Below are 20,649 nucleotides of genomic sequence, written 5' to 3'. Positions count from 1 at the left end.
GTATGCTGAAATAGGGTTTTTTAGCAAGTGTACCTAAGTTCTTGTAGGGTTCAAAAACAGTGAGATTTGTGTTTGTTTGAATTGTGTTTTAGTGAATTTCACCTTGGTTTAGGTGAAGAATGGATGTAGCTCAGTTGAGTGAACCAGTATAATTGCCTTGTGTTCATTCTCCCTTAATCTCTGCACTTAAATTTCTGCATAACTGTTAAACTGTCAAGAAATAAATCTGTTCAATTAATAATAAATCTGTTCTTTCTGGGCTTGTTACATATTGTTCTTAGTTTCTGGAAAATCTGTTTGATTCTGAAAAGAACATATATAATCTGTTAAAAGCCACTGGATCAGATTGATTGTGATAGGCTACTCAATTAATTGTCAAGTTATCAATTGAACCTTAATCACTTGCTTGAAATTGAAGCTTGTTGTTTTGTGATTCACTGTTTTTCGTTCTAATATCAGTGTGTGTGTATCTGGAAAATCTATCTGCATAATCTCGTGATTAACCTGGCTGTATAAATTTTTTTCAAACGCAAACAGTTCCAAAATAAATCTGTTCATTCTCAAATAAATCGATTTATTTTCTGTAAACTTTGATAAACACTGATTCTGCGAGAAACGTTTAAAAGGTCAATTCACCCCCCTCTCTTGAACTTTGGCACTATTAAACCCAACAATTGGTATCAGAGCTAGGACTTGTATTTTAATCAAGTTTGTTTGTAATAATGTCTGAGTTTAAAGTGCTTTTTGCTGAGGGATCTGCTGTTAATAGACCACTTATGTTCAATGGAATGAATTATGCATTTTGGAAAGTTAGAATACGGATTTTCATGGAATCTATTGATGCATTAATTTGGGAAGCTGTGGTCCATGGACCCTATGTGCCAATGCAGGTTGTCAAGGATGAAGAAGTGGTAAAGCCAAGATCTGAATGGAACGAGACTGAAAGGAGGAAGGCTCAACATGATCTTGTGGCCAAGAACAACATAACCTCTGCATTAACAATGGATGAGTTCTTCAGGATATCCCAATGTAAGTCAGCTAAGGAGATGTGGGAAGTCTTAGAAGTCACTCATGAGGGTACTGAAGATGTGAAGAGGTCAAGAAAACATTCTCTCATCCAAGAATATGAATTGTTTAGAATGCAACCCGAGGAGAGCATTGTTGATGTGCAGAAAAGGTTCACTCATATTGTGAATCACCTTACTGGTTTGGGAAAAGAATTTGACAGAGAGGAACTCAACATAAAGATATTGAAGTGCCTCTATAGAAGCTGGCAACCAAAGGTGACTGCCATATCAGAAAGTCGTGATCTGTCAAAGCTGGGAATTGTTGCACTCTTTGGAAAGCTAATGGAGCATGAGATGGAGCTCAAGAGACTCAAAGAGCAGGAAACAATGGAAAGAAAATCGAAAGGACTTGCACTGAAGGCAAGCGAACAGAGTGAGATCAAGGAAGAAAAAGAAGATGCTGAAAATGATGATACAATCAGTCTTCTTACAAAGAGATTCAGCAAATTCTTGAAGAAGAAAAGCAGAGATAGGAACCAGTAGAAAAGAAGGTATCCTAAACCTAATGACTCAAATTCCTCTACCTATACTTGCTTTGGCTGTGGCAAAACAGGGCACATCAAAACGGATTGTCCAAACAATCAAGCAAAGGACAAATCTGCCAGCAAGAAAGTTGAAAGGAGCAAGGGGAGAAGAGCTTACATCTCATGGGAAGAAAATGAAGTATCTTCAACTAGCAACTCTTCAACTGAGAGTGAGGAAAACAATTTGTGCTTCATGATGAAGGATGAGGAGTCAATCTCTGATTTAGTAAGTGATTTTTCTGTGGATTCTGATAACTATGATCAATTGCTTGCTGCTTTCAAGGAAACACATGATGAAGCAAATAGGCTAGTTGTAATATGCAATAAGTTGCAAAAGGTAAATAATGTGTTTGCACCTAAAGTAAAAACACTTGAGGAAGAACTGCATAAGGCCAAAACAGATTTGGTAAGCCTTGAACTAACATGCTTGCATGCCTCTATTAAAACCTGTGAAAACTGCAAAAAATTGGAAAAACAAGTGGAGTATTTGCTAAAAACCCTTTCCAATTTCACCAAGGGAAGAGAAAACTTTGAGTCTCTTCTTGGCTCACAGAATGCTGTTTTCAATAAAAAATGGTCTTGGTTATACCCCTGGAAATGTAACCAATGTAAAAAAGCTTTCAAGTTTTTTTGTTCCAGCAAAATCAAGTTTTTCAGCTTTTAACAGTGGCAAAAAGGCATCTCATGTAACCTGTTTTTACTGCATGAAATCTGGTCATACCTCTAGGTCATGCATTGCTAGAAAACATCTTGTTCCTAAGAATTTAGCAAAATGGCTACCAAAGAGAAGGTTTTAATTTGTGCTGGACCCTATACTAAAAAGGGTACCATTTGTATCATTTTTATTCTGTTTTGCATATGAGCAACAAGAAAAATCAGTGGTACTTGGACAGTGGCTGCTCCAAGCATATGACTGGAGATCTTACAAAATTCACTAGCTTGAAGCTCAAAGCAGAGGGACATGTAACCTATGGTGATAATAACTGAGGAAGAATTTTGGGCAGAGGCACTGTTGGAACAGGGAATTCAACCACTATTGAGAATGTGCTTTATGTAGAAGGACTCAAGCATAGCCTTCTCAGCATAAGTCAACTTTGTGACAAAGGATACAAGGTGAACTTTAATTCAAAGGGCTGCACAATCTCAAGTGATTCATCTGGTAAGGTACTGTTTACTGGTAAGAGAGTGAATAACATATATCTTTTGAATATCATGGAAACTAACTCTTCAAATGAGTGTTTGCTGTCTTGGCTGTGGCACAGGAGGTTAGCTCACATACACACTAATCACTTAAATAAACTGATATCTAAAGATCTAGTTTCTGGTTTACCTAACATTAAATTTCAGGATAACAGGCTCTGTGATGCTTGTGTGAAAGGTAAACAAATCAGATCCTCTTTCAATTCAAAAGATATTGTGTCTACAAAAAAATCCATTGGATGTATTACATATGGACTTATTTGGACCATCTAGAGTTGCTAGCTTAGCTGGAAATTTGTATGCTTTAGTTGTTGTGGATGATTACTCTAGATTTACATGGACTTTGTTTCTTGCACATAAAAATGATGCTTACATTGCTTTTAAGAAATTAGCAAAGATTCTGCAGAATGAAAATGGTTGTTGCATAAAATCAATTCGAAGTGATCATGGGGGAGAGTTTCAGAATGCTAGATTTGAGAGGTTCTGTGAGAAGCATGGGATATCACACACCTTTTCAGCCCCTAGGATACCCCAACAAAATGGTGTAGTTGAAAGGAAAAACAGATCATTAGAGGAACTAGCTAGAACCATGTTAAATGAATCTAAGCTCCCTAAGTATTTTTGGGCAGATGCAGTCTATACTGCAGTTTATGTGTTAAATAGAACCTTAATTAGACCAATTCTTAAGAAAACTCCATATGAATTGTATAAGGGCAGAAAACCTAGTGTGAGCCACCTTAGGGTATTTGGGTGTAAATGCTTTGTATTGAATAATGGCAAAGAAAATCTTGGTAAGTTTGATGCTAAATCTGATGAAGGTGTGCACATTGGTTATGCTTTGAATTATCATGCATATAGAGTCTTTAATAAAAGGTTGCTCATAGTAGAAGAATCAATGCATGTTGTATTTGATGAAGTTGATCATAGCATATCTAAAACTGTTGTCGATGACCTTGACAGTAATGAATTTAAATCTGTTTTAAATCAAAATGAATTGATTCATTTTGATACTGCTGATACACATGCTATGCAAGAATCTACTGTGTCTGCAGGTTTGCCAAAAGAGTGGAAAACCCCTAGAGACCTAACCCTTGATAATGTCATTGGGAACATTGAGAAAGGAGTATCAAATAGGAAATCCTTGAACAACTTCTGTGAAGCAATGGCCTTTGTATCTCAAGTGGAACCCAAGAATCTGAATGAAGCTCTCAAGGACAGCAACTGGATTTTAGCCATGCAAGAGGAACTGAATCAATTTGCTCTTAATGAGGTTTGGACTCTTGTTCCTAGAATACCTGAGATGAATATAATTGGAACAAAATGGGTATTCAGAAACAAAATGGATGAGCACGGGGTGATTACCAGAAATAAGGCTAGGCTAGTGGCTAAAGGGTATAATCAAGAAGAAGGAATAGACTATGATGAGACATATGCACCAGTGGCTCGGGTAGAAGCTGTCAGATTGCTACTTGCCTTCTCCTGCATCAAAGGGTTCAAGCTATTTCAAATGGATGTGAAGAGTCCTTCTTGAATGGTTATATAAATGAAGAGGTATTTGTTTCACAGCCACCAGGTTTTGAAGACCATCAGCATCCAGAATACGTGTTCAAACTCAAAAAGGCTCTCTATGGGCTCAAGCAAGCTCCTAGGCAATGGTATGAGAGGCTAAGTGATTTCCTCACCTCACAAGGCTATGACAGAGGCACATCTGATAAGACCTTGTTCATTAAGAAGAAAGGAGATGACACAATTCTAGTACAAGTTTATGTGGATGACATCATTTTTGGATCAAACAATGGAGAATTGTGTGAAACTTTTGTGAAAGTCATGAAGAGTGAGTTTGAAATGTCAATGATGGGTGAGTTGAACTATTTTATAGGCTTGCAGGTCAAACAACTCAAGGATGACATTTTCTTGAATCAAGCTAAGTACTGCAAGGATCTGCTGAAGAAATTTGAAATGGACAAGTGCAAACCAATCAACACACCCTTCTCAACTAGCTGTCACTTGGATCATGATGAAGCTGGAATTGTTGTTGATGAAACCAAATACAGAGGACTCATAGGATCACTACTGTATCTCACTGCCAGCAGGCCTGACATAATGTTTGCAGTGTGCATGTGTGCTCGGTTTCAATCTACTCCTAAAGAATCACACTACAATGCTGCCAAAAGGATTTTGAAGTATTTGCAAGGAACTAAAGAAGTTGGCTTGTGGTATCCAGGTAACATTTCATTAAGCTTGACTGGATATTCTGATTCAGACTTTGCAGGTTGCAAAATTGATAGGAAGAGCACCAGTGGAACCTGTCACTTGCTTGGATCAAGCTTGATCTCATGGCAATGCAAAAAGCAAGCTTGTGTAGCTCTCTCCACGGCTGAAGCAGAGTACATTGCAGCAGGGAGTTGTTGTGCTCAAACTATATGGCTAAGACATCAATTGAATGATTTTGGTATCTTACTTAACCATATACCTCTGCTATGTGATAACACAAGTGCAATCAACTTAACCAAAAATCCTGTCATGCATTCAAGAACCAAACACATTGAAATTAGGCATCATTTCCTAAGAGAACACATTTCAAATGGAACATGTGAGATTAAGTTCATTGGTACAGATTTACAACTTACTGATTTGTTCACAAAACCATTGGCTAAAGATAGGTTTAATTTTCTGCTTAATGAATTGGGTATTATAAATGTCAATTGTGCCTAGCAGTAAAAAATTAAATCTGTTTATTCGTAATTGAATGTGTTTATTTTTGGTACTGATATGCATTGATGACTAAGAAAGAGAAATTCTGATCTTTGACTGCTTGACTGACTTAGTGGGCATTAACCTCTGTACCTTTGACGGTTTTGGTCATGGTTATGTAACCGATTTGATGGTTTGGGTGCTCAATAAAGGTATGAGTTGTGTGCATCGTGACCCTAAGTATTTGCTGCATATTTTTAAAGATTCTCTGCACAATTTCAGAGCATAAAATCTTCATGCATATCCATTCATAACTGCCATTTCAACCTATTCACTTCTCAATATAAATCTGTGTGAAAATCTGCTACCCACATTGGCTACCTATTTTCGGTTCTCACCATTTGAAACAAGAGAAAATTCTGGTTCAACCATGGCTTCTTCTTCAAGACAGAAACAGAAAAATAAGGGCAAGCAAAACACCTTTCAAAGTGTGCTAGAAGGTTGGTTTGCTGGAAATGAAGAAGGTATCAATGCCTACATCCACGAGACAAGTAGAAAGCAGATTAATATACCCAAGGTGCTGGATTTCAACTGGCTGAAATCAAAAAAATTGGCAGAAACAAGGGCTGTATTGAAGCACCAGAAACTGAAAAAGCTGTTGGAATTAACGGGTAATGTATATCCTGATTTAGTTAAGGTGTTTTACACTAATCTAACCTTGGATGGAAAGAACATTGTCTCGTATGTGAAAGGGATCAAAATGAAGATCACAAGTGATGTTTGGAATTCTGTAGCTGGAATCAAGTATGCTGGACTGAAAGTAGGAAAAGGAAACACCAGTGGGATTCAAGAATTCAATAAACTACAATATTACAAGAGCTGTATGAGGAACCCTAGCATAAGCAGGTTCCATGCAGGTCATTTGAACCTAACACCACGTCTTGTTGCCTACATTATAGCATGGCAGCTCATCTCAAGAGGTACAAATCATGTTGTTTTACATGAAGAGGATTTAATCCTTCTATATTGCATCATGAACCAGATTAAGGTAAACTGGGTTTTTATTATCAATGAACACATGCTGAAATCCAAAAGGTTGGCTGATTATCGCTTTCCTTATGCTATACTTGTTTCAAAATTGATTGATTTCTTTGGTGTTGATGCTTCAAATGAGAGAAACGAACCCATCAAGGTTGTAAGTGAGATTGACAATTCAACTCTCACAAAGATGGAATTTCACAAAATAGAAGAAAATTGGGTGGTTCTCAAAGGCAAGAACCCTCAAGCAAAACATGGAGCCTCAAACCTCAACAATGAGGATGAGGATGAAGTTGTTCCCATGGAGGATGACACAGTTCAAGCAGCAGAACAAAGGATAAGTTCTCCATCTGTAGAAGTCAGAGGAGACTCACCTGCTCCCCAATTTGTGCATGAAGAAGCTGCTGCAACTCATCAGAATGCCATTGTTGCCTATCAAACTCTAGAATACCGAGGTGAACCATTGTCCATGTTTGAAAGGCAAGTTCTGTATCGCCATGATGTCATGACTGTAGAACAGAGGGCATACTTTGAGACTACTCAAGCAAGGTTTTAGCACCTTAATGATCAAATTGAAGGAGTTCAGGCGCAGCTTGTAGAGCTATACTACAAGGATTAGAAGTATCTTGATTTTCATGCTTTCTCTATCAGTTATTAAATTTTGTAATGCTGAACAATTTGTCTTTATTTTCTGAACTATTATGATTATGTTTCTGGTTTATCTTCCCTTATGCTTAAATGTTGTTTGATGAATCCAAAGGGGGAGAAAAATAGCTCACCATGCTAGGTGAAGCTAGCTGAAACAGGAAGTTAAATTATGCACCTTAAAACCATTTTACATGTTATGCAATGTTCTGTTTTTCTGGTTTAGTATTTGGTGCAGTACAGGTTCTTAAAGCAACAGAGCTATGGGGATTTGTCTCCACCAAACAGGGGGAGATTGTTGAAGATGGTTGCTGCCCCCTTCAAGACGTGTGTTTGATGAAGACTTTTATGTACAATTCTTGTATATTTCCTTTTGCTTTAAGAATGTCTTAGGTAGTGTTTAGAGGTTGTTTAAGAATAGGCTTTTTGCTAAGTAACTCACCTCTTAACCACTGACCATGTGATAAGAGCAAGCACAAAATTTATTAAACTGTTTGTCACATGTTTTACAAAAAACACGTTTACTGCATAAAAATAAATCTGTTCTTTTCTAAATAAACAGATTCATTTTTAAACTGATGCCTTGGCTAAGTCTTGTGAAAATTAGATTTTGTGCATCAAGTATTTTGACTAAGTCTTCTACCTTTCAAAACGACTGTGTTCTAATTGTTAAGCTTTTTCTGCTATCATTTTGAAAAATAAATTTGTTCATCTGTAAATGAATAGATTCTTTTTGACTTTGGTGCCTTGTCTATCTTAAACGGTTTTCAGTTTTGTTCCCGCACCAGAATGGCTGACTAAGTCTCCTCACATAACAGATTCTCTAACTGCTTTTGAAAATAAATTTGTTCATTTTATTTTCAATCTGTTCTTTTTATAACAGCTTTAACTGTTTTTCAAAAATCTGTTATAAGTTGTTTTTCTATAAAAAGAAAACTTGTTTATGAGTTTAAACATCGATCATACAATTGAGAAAACAAGTTTTGCATTAGATAATTAAGGTTTTACAAAGAATTAGCATTTGTTCTTGGAAGATTTCAAAAATCATAAGTGTGCTTGTTCTTGTTTGGTTCCAAAGCTTGGTGAGAGGTGTTGCTACAGTTTTAGCGATCTATTCTACTGGTTCAAGGCAGATTTATGCATCCTCTATCAAGTGTATTCGTTTCACTTTTCATTTCTTGTAAAAGTGTGGTTGAAAACTCTTTTTGATAGGGTTTCTTGAAGAGTGTGTATGCTGAAATAGGGTTTTTCAGCAAGTGTACCTAAGTTCTTGTAGGGTTCAAAAACAGTGGGATTTGTGTTTGTTTGAATTGTGTTTTAGTGAATTTCACCTTGGTTTAGGTGAAGACTGGATGTAGCTCAGTTGAGTGAACCAGTATAATTGCCTTGTGTTCATTCTCCCTTAATCTCTGCACTTAAATTTCTGCATAACTGTTAAACTGTCAAGAAATAAATCTGTTCAATTAATAATAAATCTGTTCTTTCTGGGCTTGTTACATACTGTTCTTAGTTTCTGGAAAAAACTGTTTGATTCTGAAAATAACATATATAATCTGTTAAAAGCCACTGGATCAGATTGATTGTGATAGGCTACTCAATTAATTGTCAAGTTATCAATTGAACCTTAATCACTTGCTTGAAATTGAAGCTTGCTGTTTTGTGATTCACTGTTTTTCGTTCTAATATCAGTGTGTGTATCTGGAAAATCTATCTGCATAATCTCGTGATTAACCTGGCTGTATAAATTATTTTCAAATGCAAATAGTGCCAAAATAAATCTGTTCATTCCCAAATAAATCGATTTATTTTCTGTAAACTTTGATAAACACTGATTCTGCGAGAAACGTTTAAAAGGTTAATTCACCCCCCCTCTTGAACTTTGACACTATTAAACCCAACATTAACAACTCGGTTAAGTTTGTGTCCATAGAAAATTTTCCTTAGGTCCCCACCATTAATTGTTATAATCACAATTTTAAGTAAAAGTGTCACCATAAATGAAAACATCTAAAAATCAACTCACATAAGCCAGACCTCAAGAGTTTATCAATTTCAAATCTACACAATATTCTATTAGTAACTTCATTGGGTTTTCACTGAATAGTTTGATGACCATGTGATACAAACCAAGACAACAAAAAGATGACCAAGGATGCACACTATGAAAGTTCATCTCAACTTTCAAGTGAATACCTCACCAGAGGGAGAAATGGAGAAAGACCAAAGCATCTCAAGTTCTTCCTGGTAGTCTTCTTAAGTATAAAACAAGTTGTAAATGTTGAACCAAGTGGTGTTCAATGTTTTGAAGAATCCAAATCTTTTGAAAGATGATGAAGCCTCTGCTTTGCTTGATGCTGCTGTGCTGGTTTAAGCTTTGTTCTGGGGTAGTTCAATGTTGTAATCAACCCTTAGATTAAATCTCAAAGCAATTAACATCTCAATTTTATCAAAGCAAAATGTTTTTCAAACTAAGTTGAAACAACCGATTGTTTTGTCGAAACAACCGATTGTTTACACTTAGATCTTTTGAGAAAGTTTGAAAACTGTTTTTGAATGGTAATTTTGTTAAGTAACAAAACAACCGATTGATTCGAGGAAACAATCGATTGTTTGTTTTGAAACCATAACAGAAAAACTGTTTTCTTTGACTGAGCTTTAAATGCTTTAAATGAATACGCTCCAGTCATTAAATGCTTTGACCAATCTGTTTTAAATGCAATTAAGAGTTTGTTAAGATTTGATAACAAACTATATTCTTAGATATATTCTGAAAAACTGTTTTTATGTTTTTAAGAATCTTGAAACAGAGTTTTGATCTAAGAGTTTTTAAAAGAGTTCTGAGATTGCTTAAGAGTTGAGAGATTGGTCAAGGTGCTGAATAGGATTTTACTTGTATTGATTTCAGATATTCATCTGTAACAAGTGTAATCTTTGTAAACTGCTGAACAATTCGTGTGTGTGTGTTTTGCTGAGATTTGCTGTGTGTTCTTGAGGTGTTCAAGATCAGCAATCTTAGTGTTTGCCAATGAGAGTGTGTTTCTTAAGGTGTTCCAGGTCATTCTTTTGGTTGTGGTGTAAGTGATCAAGTGGTGATTGCTTAGTGGATATCCTCAGGGTTTCTGAGAAGACTGGATGTAGCTCTTGTTTGGAGTGAACCAGTATAAACAACTGTGTACAATTTCTCTATCCCTATCTCTTTAATTCAGTTTTGTTATTTTGGAACTGGTATAAACAACCGATTGTTTCGCTAAAACAACCAATTGTTTTTCCAGCTTTGTGCTTTTGTTGTTTGTTTTGGAAAAACTGAATCCTTAATCAAGGTTCTTTCAAAGTATTTTCATTCTAAGGTTAAAAGATTGCGAAAATCTTTCTTAAACAATTCACCCCCCCCCCCCCTCTCGTTTAAGGCCATATATTCTAACAGTAAATAATTTGGGCTCACTTTAGGGGTCCAAATAGCAAAGATATGCTAGAATAAGGTGCCTTTAGCATAATAGGGGGTGTAGTTGTCATTTTAGCTTGTTCCTAGCCCTTTAGGAAGATAATTTGACCTAATTTCTAGAAGGACAAGCCTAGGATGTGGGTTTGGCAGTCCCTTTTTTCCCTTTTCCCATCCTACCCCTCTTGCTTGTTTTCCAAGGCTCCTTCCCCTATAAATAGGAGGCCTACCCATTGTATTTTACAAGTTGAAATTAAGTAAAGAAACTCTGCACAAATGTGAGCTCTTAGTGAGGCTTATGTCCTCTTAGGTTTGAGGTCTTATCTTGAGTGATTTGGGAAGTTCTCAAGTGGCGGCCAACACACTCATCTTGGAGCACATCACCCTCCAAGTGGCGTGACATTTCTCACCCACCACCATAAGTTTTCTCATTCCATTTTCCTTCCACTTCTCCATTCATTTTATGTTTTTGTCTCTTTTTTTCTCTTATTGTTGTTATCGGTTTTTGGCTCATTATTATGAGTATGGTGCATCATTTAGGAGGCCTTGACCACCATTGATGTTCACCTTGTGCCCATTTCAATTCCGCAATTCCATCTCATCCTCACTATATCCTATTTTTCATCTTTGCCTTTGTGAAGTGAACCTTCACACTTACATAACCATTTGGTTAAGTTCGTGTCCAGTGAGAATCTTCCTTAGGTCCTCACCATTAATTGTTAAAATCCCAAGGATGCGTCTAATGTAGATCACTTTTTAGGTTGCGTTTATTCTAGTTTACTTGAGTCATATAAAGATTGATCTTTATATAGGAGACATATGTTGATAGGTGTTACATTAGGATTGTCTGATCTCGGTTCTCCTTAGATTGCACTACATCAAATTATATATACTTTTGAAACACTTATCTTGATCTTCTTTAACTTGCATTTTTCTTATGCCTCTTGTTGGAAAGTTGTTTCATCATGACTTTCTTCTCTTTCATTCTTTTTGTCTTCAAAGACACATACTTTATGCCATAAGGATAAGCTTCTATGGTTTGAAGAGTATGGTCGTATATAGAAGACATTATTGTCTAGCACTTTGTTACTTTTTCTTAGTAGCATTTGATACTAGGAATGGAAATGGGGCAATGCAGGTGTGAGTTTGACTATTTCATTCTCATTCTCAAAGTAAAAATTCATCCTCATCCTTGTCCACATACACAATGGGTATGATTTTTTTTGTTTCATCCCATCTCCATCAACAGGTATACTCATACCCGCGTTCGTACATGGCCCCTTACTATTCCAAATATTAATTAAATAATTTTTTTTATAAAAACTAAAATTCATAGCAAGGAAAACATGATATTATCAAGTATTCAATGTTAAAAGGATACACGTTTTATTTTCTAAAATGTTAAATATCAATAAAGAAATTATAATTGTATAAGTATCAAATGAGAGTATCAAATAAAAATTGGATAAAGGTCAAATAATTGTAGAAAAAGGTAAAAATAATCAAATAAATGACCTAGAAATAAGTTACAAAACTAAAAACCAAAGAAAAGTTAAGAAAAATTACCTAATAAATTAAATGTGTTTTAATATTTAGAACCGGGACGTGGAATGAGTATTGGAATGTGGACGGGACATATATATATATATATATACATATATATATACATATACATATATATATATATATATACTCCTCCTTGTGCACATTCTCAATTTAAAAAAATTAGCATTACTCATACGGAATTAATACGAGAATTTTCAGCACAATCAAAACGAGTTCAAATAATATCCACAAAAATAAGTTAATTTACCATTCCCATATAATATTTTTGAAAGACTTTGTCTGTCCATGTAACACTTATCCATTTTATTATGAAATTTGTCTATGAAAACCTTGTAATTTTTTACTTTCTATATTATAATGATGATTTATGTCATAAGAAAATACTTGTTCTTAATCATGATTAAATATCTCTTAGAATATATATACATTAAGTTAGTTGTATTGACAATAAACATATTGCATACACCAAAACTATCTTATTTGTTATCACTAAAATTTGGATTTCATGATAAAACTTGAAATATCGTAAACTTTCATCTTATTTAAGTTTAACTTATCTTTACCCCTATATATAAAAAAAAAACAGATATTAGAATAAAAAGATAATATAAAAAAATTATTCTAAATTAGATTATGATTAGATAGAAATGTGTGTTACGCATACCTTTTAACATATTTTTAAAAATAAAATGAGAAACAACTGGAAAAAAATGTGAGAAGAAAATGAAAAAAAAAAGAGTAAAAGAATAAAAAGAAAGAAGAAAGAAAACAAAAAGGCTGGCCAACTGGCCTCAAGGCTTTATAACTACATTAAAGTTAATAAAGAAACATTTGTTGCACGTACTATGTTGTTACTGTGAAAAACGATATTTAGACTCAGTTAATTAAATTACGTGTAAATTTAGTACTCTCGCTAAAAAAAAAAGTTAATAATACATATTTTTGAACCCTATCAATACACATCTTATTATTCTTTAAAATGGTACTGAAAACTAAAAGTTAAAATGATTTTTTTTTTCTTCACAAGTTAAAAGCTATTCTATTTTAAGTATCTTCGGTTAAAAAAAATTAGATAAAGGAGATTTACTAAAAGTTGAAGGTCAGTTTTCACTAGAAGAAAATTATGAAATAAAAACCAATTTTTATATAAAACAATAATAATTAGTTGTTATAATGACTAAATTAGAAAACATTTTAGAGACTAAAAAAATTTTAGTTTCTAAATTAGTTTCTATTATTGTTAAATGGTTTCTAAATTGGTGTCTAACTAGTAATCAAGGTTATTGCTACCGATTATTTATATTCTAAATTTGGTAGCAAAAACCTTAGTTGCTAATTAGACACCAATTTAGGAACCATTTAACAATAATAGAGACTAATTTAGAAATCAATTTTTTTTTAATTTAGTCACTATAACAACTAATTATTTTTTGTCTTTCTAAAATTTGGTTTCTATTTCATGATTTTTCTTGTAGTGTTCTCCTTATTATCCTATGATTTTTTTAAAATTATTGTACATTTTATGTTACTTTTCTAATAAATAATCACGAAATCTTTTATCCAAAAAGGATTTAGGATACTCAAATACATTCATTTTCAAAACAAATAGTGTTAATTTTAAAATCAAAAGAATCATCAAACAAAACAAAAAAATACTGTTTACAATTATTAGTTCAGTAGTGCTTGAAACAAAACAGAATTGTATATAACGTTAAAACCTATACAAATTAAGTGAAATAAAATTTTAAATTCTCACAAATGATTGTATTACATATCTTATAAGATAAAATATCATAATAAAATAATTAGATAAAAACATTTTATATAATGGGGATTTTACACATTACCTTTTACTCTTTTTTTTTAAAAAAAAGAATAATATATAGTCATAGCTAGTTTCTAAGCTAATTCTAATTTTGAATTTTTTAGTTAGTTGGATTGATTTTTGTTTTACTAATTTCTTATATTACTTAAACTAGTTAATGGAGAGTTAAATACATATCAAAATAAAAGAAGAACTATATTTTTTTGTTTATCTTATTTTTTTAATTAACTTAAAATTGAATTTTTTATAAAATAAAATCATCAAAACTGAAGTCATTCACGTGAAACATGATTTTAGTATAAATTTTATATGAATGAAGTCACTATCCTCATACATAATTTTAGTTATATAAAATTTAAACTGAAGTCATACATAACATACACGACATCAATTTTATTAAATTTTAATAAAATTTAATATTTTTAAGTGACAATTTTATTATTAACTAAAATCATGTACATGATTCAAGATTTTTTTTATTAACACTTCCTATTAAAATTGTGATATACAACAAGACTAGTGCTCATTTTATATTTTATAAGGTGTTCCAACATATTACATTTGAGGAAGTATTGAGAAAATCATTGAAACAATGAAGTCTCTTCCAACAAGAGTATGGCTAGCTTTTTCTTTGATAATGTTGTAGTACTATTTCATGATAATGTTCTCTTCAACTTAGTACCTTGTGTTTCTTAATCTTCCTTTGTTCTATCATTAATGATTCTAATAGCCAATAACAACATGAAAGCTTGTTCCAAAATCTAGACCATGACTATATTTAATACACAAGGATCTCTTTATCTCTCTCTTTCTCTCTTAGTTAAACAAAAAGATGAGGATGATATTATATTATCACAGTGGCCATTAGCATGCAACTGGGATGATATGAAGGAGCTAGCATATGAGAGATGGAATCTGGAACACATGAGATCTAGTGTGGGCAAGCACCAGCCTATGGTAGGTGGGCCTGTGCTTTTTATAAGCTCTTCACCAATCTCAGATTCCATTCATGTGTCGTTGTCAACTGTCAAACGTGGAAGTCGTCTATGTTATATTCTGGACTCTACAATGCACTGTCACTTGTCCAAGCAAAGCACCAAAATTTGGAGTGTTGGAACAAATTTAGAAAGATAATTTAGTTTAGGCAAATTTTTCCTACACCCAATCTTCAATTTTTTTAACATGCCCTCTACATAGTTTTTAATTTCTGGAAATGTTTGGGAATATGAAAATTTGGAATTAGAAATAATATATTCCAGATAATTAAATTTAGAAAAAATTATTGTATTCTGAAAATAAAAATTTGAAATATGAATTTAAAAATCAAAATTTTATTCTAGAAAAAAAATTGTAATACAAAAAATTCATTTGAAAATCTGGAAATATATTTTCAGAAAAAAAAGTTCATAATGCATTTTTATATGGATTCCATTTTATTTAAGAGTATTTTGTCTTTTCATACTGAAATTGGATGGAGTTATATTGCATAAGTAATTACTACCTTTAGTTTGTTATTATGCATTTGTTTGACCAAATTAGACACAAGTGCAGTTATTCTCTCCGATCAAACAATGCGGCCCACTATTACACAAAACAAAATGCACAAACAAAGTCTTACGAATGTTCAGACTGTTTCTTCCTGCACCTCCATAGATTCTTCTGCCACCCCATACACAACGTGAAAATACCGTTTTAACTTTCTTGTGCCACCCCTATAGTGTAGCTTCCAAAATCCGGATACGCATTTTAAAAAAGACTTCCGACTTATATAATCTGGAAGTTAAAAAGGACTTCTAGATTACATAATCTGAAAACTAATTATGCATATGAAAAAAGGCTTCGGAAGCTAATTACAAATTTTAAAAAAACTTCCATATTTAGTAATCCAAAATATTATAAAGGGGTATTTTTGAAAATATAAAAATGTATGGAGGTGGGAGAAGAATATATGGATAGCAGAGACAACCGAATGTTCATTATTTATAAGGCTTCCGCTTCGTGCACGGGGCTAATTCTTCCGGTATTAGACCAATGACTGTTTCTTCCTGCACCTCCATATCTTCTTCTGGCACCTCCATACACAACATGAAAATACATTTTTATCCTTCTTGTGTCACCCGCATAGAATAACTTCCGGATTATGTAATCCAGAAACGCATTTGGAAAAAGACTTCCAGATTACATAATCCGGAAGTTAAAAAAGACTTCCGGATTATGTAATCCATAAAGTAATCATGCATCTGAAAAAAGACTTCTGGATTATATAATCCAGAAGCTAATTACAAAATTGAAAAATGACTTCCGGATTATATAATCCAAAATATTACAGAGGAGTAGTTTTGAAAATACGAAAATCTATGGAGGTGAGAGAAGAAGGTATGGAAGTGCAGGAAGAAGCAGCCCAGACCAATTGTGACTTGTACTAGGCTAATTGTGATTTGGGTCCAACACTTCATAAGAAATGTTTATTTTATCTTTATTTTTTGGATATTTATTTCCGTAATATAATAAGACAGTTCTTTATATACAACTTATATTTATCTTTCGGATATGACAATTCGTAGTACAGAAATGTTTTTGGGATGCTAACATTCTAGATGCAAAAATTTAGAAAAAAAAAATAACAAGGGTAATTTGAGATTTAAAAAAAATATGGATGTAGATCACAATTAATCTGATACAGCAAGAATTAGCCGTGCACGGTATATTTTTGGACCTGCACTTTATAATTTTTTTAAATGCCCAAAATATCTTTGTAATTTTGATTTGAAAGAGAGCAGTGCGTAAAGAGGTAATTTGCATTTAAGGAAATTAGAATTCGAAAATGATTTTTGAAAAAGAAAAATTATTTTGGAAAACAAATTCAGAAATCAGGAAGGTTAATTATGAATTTTGGAATATAATTTCTGGAAGAGGAATTTTAGCTTATGAAATTGGATTTTCGGAAGATAAAATTCAGAATGCCTAATGTGTAATGGATTTATGTAACACAAAATCCAAAATGAACAATGCCATGCCAGTACATTCAACTTAAATTATGAATGAAAATTCTAGAAATTATACACACATTATAATTTGGAAAAAAGGTTGTTAACCTTTCGTTTTTTCCACACGTCTGACACTAGATAAGAGAATCAGGAAAAACACCCTCCAAATACATCGACGAACCATCAACAAGATTAAGGAATCACACAGAACACTAAAAATGCTCAGAAATGCATCCCACCATTACCGGAATAGTGTCATTCAACACGCATAACAAAACAGCAACGAAGTTATTTTGGTCATTTTGTTGGAGTAACGTTATAGCTGATTAATAGCTAAATAATAGGGATTCGTTTTCTATTTGTTAAAGTAGCTATTTTGTAGGAGATATTTCTGTCATTTCTGTTTTGTAAAGGCTTTATAACAGCCGTAGTTATGTTTCAATAAAATATCAGTTTCCTTTATTTGGTATCAGAGCAATAAAGGAGCTGACAGAAGAAATACATTGAGTGTTTGAGAGGAAAAACACTGAGCAGATGGCAAGTGATTCAGGAAGCTTTGCTGCACCATGTGTTCCTAAATTCGATGGAGACTACGACCATTGGAGTTTGGTCATGGAAAATCTACTACGTTCCAAGGAATATTGGAGTGCTATTCAAACTGGTTTCGAGGAACCAAAGGGAAACGAAGCACTCAACGCAACCCAGCAAAAGACAATCGACGAAGCAAGGCTCAAAGATCTCAAAGCAAAGAATTATCTCTTTCAATCCATTGATAAGAGTATTCTGAAAATCATTATTCAAAAGGATACTGCCAAGCAATTGTGGGATTCAATGAAACTCAAGTATCAAGGAAATGCTAGAGTAAAACGAGCCCAGCTACAACGGCTTCGCAGAATTTTCGAAACCTTAGAGATGAAAGCAGGAGAAGGAGTCTCTGAGTATTTTACAAGAGTCATGTCTACTGCTAATGACATGAGGAATTGCGGAGAAGATATGTCGGATGTTAAAATTGTTGAGAAAATACTTCGAAGTCTCACCGGAAAATTCAACTTCGTAGTATGCTCAATTGAAGAATCCAAGGACATTGACAAATTAACCGTCGATGAATTACAAGCATCTTTGCTTGTACATGAACAAAAGGTGATCGATAAGAGAAGTGAAGAGCAGGTCCTACAGGTGGAGAATGTACCAAAGTATGGACAAGGAAGAGGCAGATGGCCATCTCAGAGAGGAAGAGGTTATTCTAGAGGACGGGGAAGAGGTAGATCTTTTGTGAACCGGTCAGCCATCAACTGTTTTCGATGTGGAAAGCAAGGACATTACCAATTTGAATGTCCGGGCTTAGAAAAAGAAGCTGTCAACTATGCTGAATTTGGCGAGGAGGAAGAACTGCTTTTGATGGCGTATACAAAGAAAGGTATTGTTGAAGGCGAAGGCATTTGGTTTCTCGATTCCGGGTGCTCAAATCATATGACAGGAGACAAAACATGGTTTGTTGAGCTTGACGAAAGTTTCAAACACACTGTCAGGTTGGGAAATAGCTCAAAATTGGCAGTTGAGGGAAGAGGCAATGTCAGATTCGAAGTTGAAGGTATGACGCAAACAGTGACAAATGTCTACTATGTCCCAAATCTCACCAACAACTTGCTAAGGATAGGGCAGCTACAGGAGAAGCGCTTGGTGATCTTAATCAAAGAAGGAACCTGCAAAATCTATCATCAACAAAGGGGTCTGATAATGAACACACAAATGACAGCAAACCGCATGTTCCTAATTCATGCAAAGATGAAGCCACTGGTTGACAAATGTTTGAAAATAGAAGATGAAGAATTGGAGGCCTTGTGGCACAAGAGATATGGGCATTTGAATAGTAAATCTATTCAAATCATGCAGCAAAAACAAATGGTGGAAGGATTACCCAAATTAAAAGAAGTTGTCAAAGTTTGCACAGTATGCAATATTGGGAAGCAACAACGACACAAATTTCCAAAGAAAAGCAAATGGAGAGCATCAAACAAACTAGAATTGATTCATGGAGATCTTTGTGGACCCATCACTCCAACTTCTCATAGTGGTAAGAGGTACTTGCTAGTGCTTGTAGATGATTTTTCTCGCAAAACTTGGATATATTTTCTTGCAGATAAATCAGAAGCCTTTGAAACATTCAAAAACTTCAAAAATCTTGTTGAAAATGAAGCAAAAACAGCCATACATGGACTCAGAACTGATCGAGGAGGAGAATTTACGTCAAATGAATTCAACAATTTCTGCAAAGATAACGGGATCAAGCGACAACTAACAGCTGCTTACACTCCCCAGTAAAACGGAGTTGCAGAAAGAAGGAACCGGACCGTCATGAACATGGTACGGTGCCTCTTATCTGAGAAAGAAATGCCAAAGAAGTTGTGGCCAGAAGCAGCTAGATGGACAACTCATGTTCTGAATCGCAGTTACACAAAGGCAATCAAGGACATGGTTCCGGAAGAGAAGTGGTCGGGCATAAAACCAAATGTGGAATACTTCAGAATGTTTGGCTCAATTGCACATGTTCATATTCCTGAACAGAAAAGAACCAAACTTGATGATCGAAGTCTAAAATGTGTCTTACTTGGAGTTAGTGATGAATCTAAGGCATATCGCCTGTATGATGTTGGGTGCAACCATCTTCAACATATGATCCAGCAACAAACAAGGTAATTGTGAGCAGAGATGTGATATTTGAAGAAGGTGCAAAATGGGATTGGAATTCAAGTACAAACAATGCAGAACAGGATGTGTTGACTTGGGGAGATGATGAAAATATTGGTGCAGAAGAGTCGGAAGGAGGAGAGACTGATGGAGAAGAAGATTCACATGAAGAAGCAAATGACAGGTTTGAAGAAATCCAAGAAATAAATGAATCTTCTCCAATATTGCCACAACAAACAAGACAAAGGAGAAAGCCAGTTTGGATGCGTGATTATGAAACAGGTGAATCTGTAGAAGAAGTCGATGAGGAGTTTGCTTTTCACATCTCCAATGATGATCCTGTGAACTTTGAAGAAGCAGTAAAAGAAAAAAAGTGGCAGGAGGCAATGGAGCTTGAAATACAGGCTATTGAAAGAAATCAGACATGGGAGCTTGTGACATTGCCGCATCAAGCAAAGAAAATCGGTGTCAAATGGGTTTTTAAGACGAAACTAAATGAAGAAGGCAAAGTAGACAAATGTAAAGCGAGACTTGTCGCTAAGGGATACTCGCAGAAGGCTGGAGTAGATTACAATGAAGTTTATGCACCAGTAGCTCGATGGGATACAATCAGAATTCTGGTGGCAGTAGCAGCACAACGTGGATGGTGCATCTATCAACTTGATGTCAAAAGTGCTTTTCTATACGGCGAATTAAACGAGGAGGTATATGTTGATCAGCCTGAAGGTTTTGTCAAAACAGGAGAAGAGAACAAGGTTTATCGACTGAGGAAAGCTCTCTACGGCCTAAAGCAAGCACCGAGGGCCTGGTTCAGCAAAATCGAGAGCTATTTCAAGAAGGAAGGATTTGAGAAAAGTAATTATGACCACACCTTGTTCTTGAAGAGAATTGGAAGAAAATTATTGTTGGTTTGCCTCTACGTTGATGATTTGATTTACACAGGAGATGATGAGAATATGTGCAAATGTTTCAAGTT

Source organism: Phaseolus vulgaris, chromosome 8 (genome assembly GCF_051622355.1).
Source record: "Phaseolus vulgaris cultivar YP4 chromosome 8, ASM5162235v1, whole genome shotgun sequence".
Classification (NCBI taxonomy): domain Eukaryota; kingdom Viridiplantae; phylum Streptophyta; class Magnoliopsida; order Fabales; family Fabaceae; genus Phaseolus; species Phaseolus vulgaris.
This window is presented reverse-complemented; position numbering follows the sequence as displayed.